Here is a 10,619-nt window from a genome sequence, read left to right as displayed (position 1 = left end):
AAGGGGTGGAAAAACAAATCTTGTTGCCTGACTATGATTTCCTAGATGAATTAAAGAATGTCTGTATCAAGATTCCCTTGTTACAAGCCATTAGGGAGATTCCTATTCTAGCAAAAACAATAAAGGAGTTGAGTCTTAAAAGACGAGGAAGGAAACCAAGAGATACAAGAAGAATCCACCTGGTAGGAAAAATTGCAGATATCATGATGGAAAAAATTACCATGCATAAGTATGTAGATCCCGATAGTCCAATTGTCAAAACACATATCAATGGGGTAGAAACTCCAAATACTTTGATTGATTTAGGGGCTGCTATCAACATTATGAGTAAACAAACTATGGAACAACTAAAACTTCCTAATCTTCTTTTTACACCTACTTTACTGCAACTTGCAGATCGATCAATTATTAAACCAGATGGTGTATTAGAAGACATTTCAGTCTCCTTAGATTCTTGGGAATATCCAATAGATTTCATGATTTTAACTCGTAAGAGTAATCTAGGAGGACACCCACTCATTTTAGGAAGACCTTGGCTAGCCACAGCAGATGCTTTTATCAGTTGTAGATCTGGGGATATGTATATTTCTGATGGTAGTTCGACAAAGAAATTCAATCTGTATCCTCCAGCAAAAGCAATATATTTCTGATGGTAGTTCGACAAAGAACTTCAATCTGTATCCTCTAGCAAAAGTAATACAGAAGTAGGAGATAATGAATGGGTTGATGATGAGGATAATATACAACCTGTCTTTAACATTTCTGAAATTAGTGAAGATAGTCAAATTCTTAACACATTAGAAAACTTTGAAACATCTTCAGAATATTACCACACACAATTTCAGTTAGATTCTGACATTGAGTATCTATCATCTAGACAAATGTCTCTTTACTCTATGGAAGAGTTTGGTAGTTCCGCCATTGAGATCTTTCCAGGTAAAACATTAAATATAAACAAAAACTTGGAAAAATCACAACAGGGAGAGCTAACCAAAATCTTGCAAAAACATTCTACTTCATTTGCATGGGAGTAAACTGATATGAAAGGTATTGACCCTAAGACTTGCATTCATCACATCTACATTGTGGAAAACAGTAGACCAATCAGACAATCTCAGAGAAGGAGGAATCCAAACCTTATGGAGATAGTGAAAGAAGAGCTCCAAAAACTACTCAATGTAAACTTCATTTATCCAATTTCAGATAGCCGATGGGTTTCTCCTTTGGTTATAGTTCCTAAAAAGAATGGTAAATGGAGGGTATGCATTGATTACAGGGAATTGAACAAAGCAACTTTGAAGGATCACTTTCCTTTACCCTTTATCGATCAGGTATTAGATACTCTAGCAGGCAAAAAGTACTTTTCATTCTTGGATGGTTTTAGTGGCTATAATCAAATTCAGGTAGCACCTGAAGATCAAGATAAGACCACATTTACCTGTCCATGGGGAACTTTCGCCTACCGAGTGCTTCCTTTTGGATTATGTAATGCACCCGCAACATTTCAAAGGGCAATACTAGGAATCTTTTCTAATCTAATCCATGATTGTGTAGAAGTTTATATGGATGATTTCACAGTTTATGGTAATTCATTTGAAGAGGCATTAGAGAATTTGGAAAAAGTCCTTATAAGATGCAAAGAAACAAACCTTTCATTAAGTCATGAAAAATGCTTTATGATGTTTACTGAAGGTATTGTTTTGGGACATCATATTTCAGGGGATGGGATTAAAGTTGATAGATCAAAAGTTGAAGTCATCTCCAAGTTGCCTATTCCAAATTGTCAAAAAGATGTTAGAAGTTTTCTAGGATTTACTGGATACTATAGAAGATTCATAGAAAACTTTACCAAAATAGCATCTCCACTCTTCAAATTACTTACAAAAGACTGTGAATTCAAATGGGATCCTGATTGTCAATCTGCATTTGAAACTTTGAAAACAAGAATATCTAAAGCACCCATTTTGAGAGGGCCAAATTGGAAACTTCCTTTCCATATTTCTACATATGCTTCAGATACAACTCTAGGAGCTGTGTTGGGTCAAAAGGATTTAGTTCCTTATGCCATTTATTACGCCAGTAAAAATTTAACTCCCACTAAGTTGAATTATACTGTGAATGAAAAAGAGTTCTTAGCTGTTGTTCATGCAATCAATAAGTTTAGACATTATATAACAGGCTATGAAACTTTTGTCCATATTGATCATTCTGCAATTAGATATCTAATGAACAAACCTGTTACTAATGGCAGAGTTACAAGATGGCTCCTACTTTTACAAGAATTCAATATTACTGTATTGGATAGACCAGGGAAACAAAATACAGTAGCTGATTTCTTGTCTAGGATCCAAAATACTAATGAAGATTCTCCTGTAGAGGATAAGTTTCCAGATGAATATTTATTTGCAGTAACTACTAAGACTCCTTGGTATGCATATATTGCTAACTATTTGGTTACAGGGAAGCTACCTCCACATTTATTTCCTAATGAAAGAAGAAGAATTATTCAGGAGAGTTCAAATTATTCATGGATTTCTAACGAATTGTTTAAAACAGGGCTAGATTGTGTAATCAGAAGATGTGTTCGGGAAGATGAAATGCCTGACATCCTCAAGGCATTTCATGATGAACCATGCGGTGGACACTTTGCTGACAAAATGAAGGCCTATAAAATCCTTTCTTTAGGATATTATTGGCCTTCCCTCTTCAAAGATACAAAACAATATGTCAGAAGGTGTGACAGCTGCCAAAGAGTAGGGAAACCAACTCTTTCAAGTGAAATTCCATTACAACCATAGGTACTCATCGAACCCTTTGAAAAATGGGCTTTAGATTTCATTGGACCCATTAATCCACCATCTAAACAGAAGAAGTATATATTGGTATGCACTGATTATGTCACTAAATGGGTAGAAGCCAAAGCATTACTTTCTGCTACTGAAAATTCAGTTGTTAATTTTCTTTATGAGGATATTTTTACTCATTTTGGTGTCCCAAGAGAAATTGTGTCAGATCAGGGAAGTCAATTTACATATAACTTGATGGAGAAGCTGATGGAAGAATACAAAATCAAGCACAGAAAATCTACTCCTTACCATCCGCAAGCAAATGGCCAAGTGGAATCTACAAACAAAGTTATTGAGAGCATCATCACCAAAACTGTTCATCTACACAGAAGAGATTGGGCAGAAAGGCTTCCCGAAGCCTTATGGGCCTACAGAATTACATGGAGGAATACAACAGGACATTCTCCATATGAACTTGTTTATGGGAAAGAAGTCCTGCTCCCCATTGAGTTTCAAGTCAAGACTTTCAAGATGGCAGTTCAGTTGGGGATAGATCTATCAGAAGCCCAAAGGCACAGAATGGAGCAACTGAATGAGTTAGATGAGATCAGACAAGAAGCAATCCTAAGAACTGATCTAGTTCAACATCAAAGAGCTAAGTGGCATGACCGATACATCAAGGAGAAAAAGTTTCAAGAAGGAGATTGGGCACTACTGTTTGATTCCAAGTTTAAAGACTTCAAAGGTAAATTTCAGACCCATTGGCTTGGGCCATATGAGATTGACAAAGTCTTTAGCAATGGAGCGGTAAGAATCAAGACCATTGATGAATTTCAAACTCCTCTTATTGTGAATGGCCACAGATTGAAAATTTATCATAAGCCACTCTCAAAAGAGGAATTTGTCAAAATGTTCCAAGAGAATTCTGCAATAAGGCTGGTGAAGAAGAATCCTTCTTCCCCACCAGCCTAGCCTTTGTTTCTTTTAGTTAAAAAAAAATAAAAAATAAAAAAAATTGTATAAGCCTGAAAACCAATCACTGATTGGCGGTCTTATACAGAAAATGTAGAGTGAAAATCAGGGACACCTGACACTCTATATTTTCCAAAAAAAAAAATCTCTCCTTCTTTTCATCATCACTCCACTTCATTTTCCATTCCACTCCATCTCCATTTCATTTTCATTTCACTTCACTCCGCTTCATCTCACTCCATTTCATTCATTTCAACAATAAATGTCTCTTTTAGAACCATTTTCACTCAGTTAGCTATTATCTAACTATCTTTGTTCAAGTCAAGTGGGTGTTGTGTCACTTTCCGCAGCTGGAAGCAGTTTCCGCAGCCAGAAGCAGTTTCCGCAGCTGGAAGCAGTTTCCGCAGCCAGAAGCAGTTTCCGCAGCCACCACTCTGTTTTTCAAATTTACAGTCAGAATGTTAATGCAATAATCATGAAAATGCAGGTGTGACTGAGCATATGTTATGAAGACATGGAGCATCTCCAGACATCAATAAAGAGCATTTGGTTAAAGGTTAATGAACAACAAATGACAAGGTTTCCAAAGGTATGAGCAAAAATTTCTTTCAAATAGAAATTAAAGGCACAATTTTGCATAGTTGTCAAACCATAAAAGCTCCACTATGTGCAATGATTATCACGATAGCTCCATTACCCATTACCATCCCACAACATTATTCCACACACCATGCATTTATTCCTTAATGGTCTCATGATTGATTTTCGGGTTTAAACTCATAGTCGACTGCACTTTCATACCCACTTGTAATCATGAGATGTGACCTAATTCATTACGGCTCCTCTCCACCACATTTTCCGCAGCCATTCATTAAACGTGTAACATTTCGTACACAGTCATTTAATTCAAAACCCCGACTTCACTTCATCTCCTCACCATTCTATTAAGACCATCTTCTTCACATACATCTGCACTTCATCTTGTGAACTCACCTCGGCTGCTCATCCCCTGTTTCCACTTGCAGTTCCAGAGCACTCCCGTTACCTGTTATCCTCCAATTGCAGCCACTATATTCTTGCCATAAACCCTGCAACTGAGCCACCTTACCTCTGTTAAACCTTCACACGCAATTGAATTTTCAGTTGAATTTCAAAACAGGGGAAAGAATGGGACGATTACTAAGGGCAGAACCAGAAGGACCGAAATATTTAGAAGGTTACCCTCAAGCAAAAGATTTGCTGAAGAAAGAAAAATGGTTACGCTTCATCCAAAAATTTAAGGGCCATAACAAGGAGGTAACAAAAGCCTTTGCACGGTCTTTCGACGGCCAGATGGTGGAAATTGGAGACTTAAAGCTCACGGTCACTGAAGCAACAGTAGCAGCTGCCACAGACTTGCCCCAGGAAGGTGAGCGATGGTTTAAAAACAAAAGTGTGGATGAACAGGCATGGAGAATTATGCTACGTAACCCAGGTATGGACGTTACTGTGTTTACAAAAGGAATTCCTGTTCATGCATTGAAAGAAGAATGGGCCAGCCTACTGTTAATTATCCAAAAGTTTATCACTTGCGAAGGACGCTTTGGTTCAATGTACATGTACCATGCTAGATTATTGATGAACTTTTTAGAGAGTCAAACCCTTAATTTGCCTTATTTCTTACTGCTGAGTTTGAAAAAGATGAGTTCCACAGTCCAAAAGCACATAGGAAATATAGAACCTCATCTATATCATCATGGACTTGTAAGGATTCTCATTGAAGACCAACTGAAGAAAAACAAAGATACCTGGGAACAATTCTTAGTAAGAAATTTCTTTCAAGAGCCATCTGAGGCACCGGGAAATAGTACACCCAAGACACCGAGAAGGAGTAAGAGAAAAGAAAAGAGTGCCATAGTCCAAGACTCTCCTATTACCAAAACTCAAAAAGTTGATCAAAAAGAAAAGGAGAAAAGAATTAAGGACAGAAAACAGAGAAAAATGAAAGGCAAAAGAAACATAGAAGAAGTCTACCAATCACCTGAACTATCTATAGAGGAAGACTATCAAACATTGTCTGAGAGACTAGTGCATCTTCAAAAACAGGCTGCTACAGCAAAGAAGAAGGAAAAAGGGAAACAGGGCATAGAAGAAGGAAGTACTAGTCCACCGTATTTAAGAAGAAGCAACAGGCTTAGATGAAGGGGGATTAAAACACAAGTAAAACGACCCAACTTCATTGACTTGGGTGGGGAAACACCCGAGAAATCTCCAGCTAGCCGTAGTCCACCTCGTCCTCAGCCAGGTATTGAAACTAGTCCTCCACATGTTGATGAAAGCCCTTCTCGGCCAGAGCTAGAAAACAGTCCTCCTCCTCCACAAGACTTTGAAGTCAGTCTAAGAAAAACACCTGAAATAGATCCAAGTCAACAAGAGGTCTATGACTACCTTGAATCTTTAGAAAAGACTCCAGGCCCGAGTACCACTGTGCCCCACATGACACAAGATGCACAAGTCTAATCCTTAAAGCAAGAAGTGTTTGAATTAGAGGTTCTAAACAGGCATATTAAGCAAGAAAATGAAGCACTTAAGGAGTAGAGCAAAGTGGATAAAATTATTCATGATAATACTATGCTTCATTTGGGACTATGGCAAAAGAAGAACAAGAAACTAAAGAAAAAGTGTAGAAAGTTGAGCAGAGAATTAATCAATCTCAAATTTAGATGTTTGATAAGGAAACCCAGGATGGTGGTAGCACCAAGAAAAAAGAGAAGAGGACTGGATGTCCTAGCGGAGGCTTCAGAACATATGGATTAAAGGGGAATGACTAAAATTTTGGTTGCATGAGGACATGCAACACCTTCACAGTGGGGGTATGTTGAGTCCCAAACTTGCATCTCCCCTATACACCTTTTCAGCCTTCTTTTCCACTTACTTGACCCACCAAGCTGTCAAATCATTGCATATTAGTTTAAAAAGAGCTTATAAAATGGTTTCCTAACTATGTCTTGTGACTGCTGTTTGATTTAGATTTTTGTTCAATCAACTGCGGAAACTTGTCACTTTCCGCAGCCAGCTCAGGTTTCCGCAGCCATTTTGTTGAAGACCATGTTACAGGTGTCCACTGGAGAATCCGGCCACATGGGCAAGCTGCAGATGACATGTACATGGAACGGGTCCCCTTGGCTCAGCCGAATCACTCACAAACAGCCATGGTCAAGGACGGTCAAAGGAGTGGTCAAACCAAGAGTTTTGCGGTGGCACGACTCTGTTTTTACCACGTAAAGCTTTACGTGTCAAGTTCCTCAATCTCCAAGGGTGTGCAAACATCTGTGAATCGATCCGTGAACCAAATCAAACAGCCACCACTCCATAGATTTATTTGTCACGGCTACCATACTGCTAGATCTCAGGACGTGGATATTTACGTTTCTGTTTGGCAGCGCAAGATTTAGGAATTAGTTATAGCATCTTCAGATTATAAATAACACGTTATCATACGCTTGATAGTTAGCTTTTCATATGTAATCTTGACTATTGTTACGAGCCCACTTTGTGGTGCTTTACCTTTATGTTTTGACTGCACTTTAATATATGAGAAGACAGTGTTCTTAAGTTCAATTCGTGACTGAGTATTGATTGGCCGAGGTTGCAGAGGGCCCCTGTACACCAAGGCTTTGTAACTATTGTATAGTTCTCGCTTTATTTTATTTTGTCACTGCTTTCATAATCATTTGCTTGTATATTATTCATGTTAACTGTTGTCCATATTTTCTTTTATGCTTGTTAACTGATCAGTGTTTTTCTTTCAGGTTCTTGTAGACAGCCTGGGAAATTTACATAGTTTTTAATGACTAATGACGTGAAATCATCTTGTCTTTCTGCTGATTTATGATTCTGAGTTTTAATTCCAGCATTGTCATTTCTTTCAAGTTCTGTTTTGCTCATTTACTTTCATGCAATCTTTAGATATCATATTACTCCATTTGTTTATGGTTACCTTCCTATAGCCAAGCGACTCAAATAGTGAGGAATCAGAATATTATTTGATGTAGTATGATTTAGTTTACTTTCCTGCAAGTTAGTGATTAGATTACTTATGTCATTTTCAGGGATTGAAGTATGAATAAGTAGTTTAATCTTAGTTTCATTTTATGCAATTTCATTTCCTGCAATTTAGATATCAGATTACCCAACTTGTTTATGATTACCTCCTATATCCAGAGCGAGTCGAAAGGTGAGGGGTTAGAATATGAGTTGAAGTAGTGTGATTTAGTTTGCTTTGCTTACAGTCTTTGAATTGCTTCGAGTTCAATTTTTTTTATTTTCTTTTTACACAGCAGTAAAAATACTGGGCTTCATTGTAACTAGCTCACTATTTTGGTGCATTTTTATTTTCTTTTGAGAATTGATTTCATCACAACAAGTTTGAAACCTTTTTGAGAACTTTAAGGTTTGGAAAATCATTGTAGAAATCACCATTGCCATCCATATTTGATTTTCAATTCTGCCATCTCACGTTAAGGAATCAACATAAGATAAACCCAAATCAAACCAAAAAACTCAAAAACGACAGAGAAATAAGAAATAGGTTATCTTGCATATACATTGCACTTCACTTCAGCAGTTTACGACTCTCGGATTGACATTTTAAACAGCAATTTAGGACACACTAAATTGACCAAACAACCATAAAGGGATTTCTTAAGTCGACGTACAAGGCTGGAGTCTGTTTGTATAAAACCAATAGGTTGTTCCATATAGATTTCTTCATGCAAGTCCCCATGCAAGAAGGCAGATTTAACATCCATCTGATGGACTTCCCATTTGAAAGAGGCAGCAAGGGAAAGAACAAGGCGGATAGAGTTCATTTTGGCAACAGGGGAGAAGGTTTCAGTGTAGTCAATGCCTTCAACTTGTGAAAAACCCTTAGCAACAAGACGAGCTTTATGTTTATCAACTTTCCCATCTGGTCCATACTTGGTTCTGTAAACCCATTTGCATCTAACAAGTTTTCGTCCCTTTGGTAGAGGAACAAGATCCCATGTATCATTTGCCAACAATGAATGATATTCTTCATTCATAGCTGCTTCCCAATCTGGATGGCCTGAAGTTTCTGCAAAGGTGTCAGGATCATAATTCACTGGAGCTTGAGTCAGTAAAGAAGAGGCTCTATCAAACTGAGAACGTGTACGTCGCTGATCTGTAGGATCACCTGCAAGATCACCTACTGCATCCCGAGTAGCACGGACCCATTTTGGAAGCTGAGGAGCTGAAGGAGGATCCTGAGACGGTGGGGGAGGATTGTCATCCTCACTTTCATCATCTGAAGAAGAAATATTTTCAAAAGTAGAAGAGATAGGGAGAGGTGGCACATCTGCCGAACTAGGCTCGTAGGCCGATATATTTTCAGCAAACTTTACATCTCTTCTAATGATAACATTTTTGGACTTAAGTGGAATAAGTCTATATCCTTTGACATCTTCAGAATATCCAACAAAAATACATTTTTCACTCTTAGGTTCTAAAGATTTATGTTTCTCATCTAGAATATGGGCCCATGCTTCACTTCCAAAAACACAAAAGTGACTTACATCTGGTTTAATTGAGCTCCATGCTTCTTCTGGAGTGATATTCTTTAAAACCTTAGTAGGAGTGCGATTTATTATGTAATTTGCACAGTTAATTGCTTCTTCCCAAAAACTAAGACCAAGTCCTTTAGATTGAAGCATACAATTAACCATTTCCTTTAAGGTGCAATTCTTCCTTTCAGCTACACCATTTTGTTGTGGAGTATATGGAACAGTATGTTGCATTTGAATTCCATTCTCAGTGCAAAAGTTTATGAATTTGTTGTTAACATATTCTCTGCCATTATCAGATCTTAGCTTAAGAATTTGATGTCCAGACTGTTTTTCAACAAAGGCCTTGAAGGCCAAAAATGTGTTAAATACTTCACTCTTGAGTTTTAAGAAGTATACCCAAGTGCATCTGGAGAAATCATCAATGAAAGTTAAGAAATACTTGCAGCCAGAGAATGAAACAACTGGAAGTGGACCACATAAATCACTATGCACAACCTGTAAAGGGGCTGAGGCATGCCAAGAGGCAAGTTTTTCAAAACTATCCCGATGATGTTTTTCGAGTACACATCCGGAACAAACACCATCTCTGCAAGATACCATTGGAAGACCTGTCAACATATTTTCTTTACATAGATTCTGAAGGGAGCAATAGTTTAAGTGAGCAAATCGCTCATGCCAAAGTTTGCTCACTTCATCGTTATGAGCAACAAATACCGAGGGTAGATTTGATGACCCAAAGTTGTGAAACTCATACAACCTTGTAGAATCATCAGCAATGCCAGTAGCTAAAATCTGTCTAGGATCTCTTAGGTCCTTAATTACAACATCGTGAGGTGAAAATTCAATAATTTTACCTTCACCTGAATGAGTTATCTGATATACAGATAGAAGGTTGCAGGATAAGGTTGAAACACATAATACATCATTAAATTGACCATTGTCTAGATGAATAGTTCTAGTCCCTACAACATTAAGAGATCTATCATCACCAACATATATATTTTTGGTGTTACAATCATTTAAAGAAGAAAACATGGCTTTGTTTTTGGCCATGTGATAAGAAGCTCTAGAATCAATGAGCCACTCATGAGAATGAGAAGAAGAAGATACATTTAGTGCATAGACAGACCGAGATGATTGACAACCACATGCAGAAAGTGCCATTCCCGAAGATGAAGTTGAAGTTGAAGAGTGCTCCAAATGGATGTTATGCTTCTTCATTGCTGCTTCCGAGGCTTCCATCTTCTTAAAGCATTTGGATTCTAAGTAGACATCTCGATTACAAAAGTTGCAATGT

Source organism: Pinus tabuliformis, chromosome 1_1, assembly GCF_031772625.1.
Source record: "Pinus tabuliformis cultivar Carrire ecotype Pingquan chromosome 1_1, CPIR1, whole genome shotgun sequence".
NCBI classification, from domain to species: Eukaryota; Viridiplantae; Streptophyta; class Pinopsida; order Pinales; family Pinaceae; genus Pinus; species Pinus tabuliformis.
The sequence above is the reverse complement of the archived record's forward strand: the minus strand, read 5'-3'. Positions refer to the sequence as shown.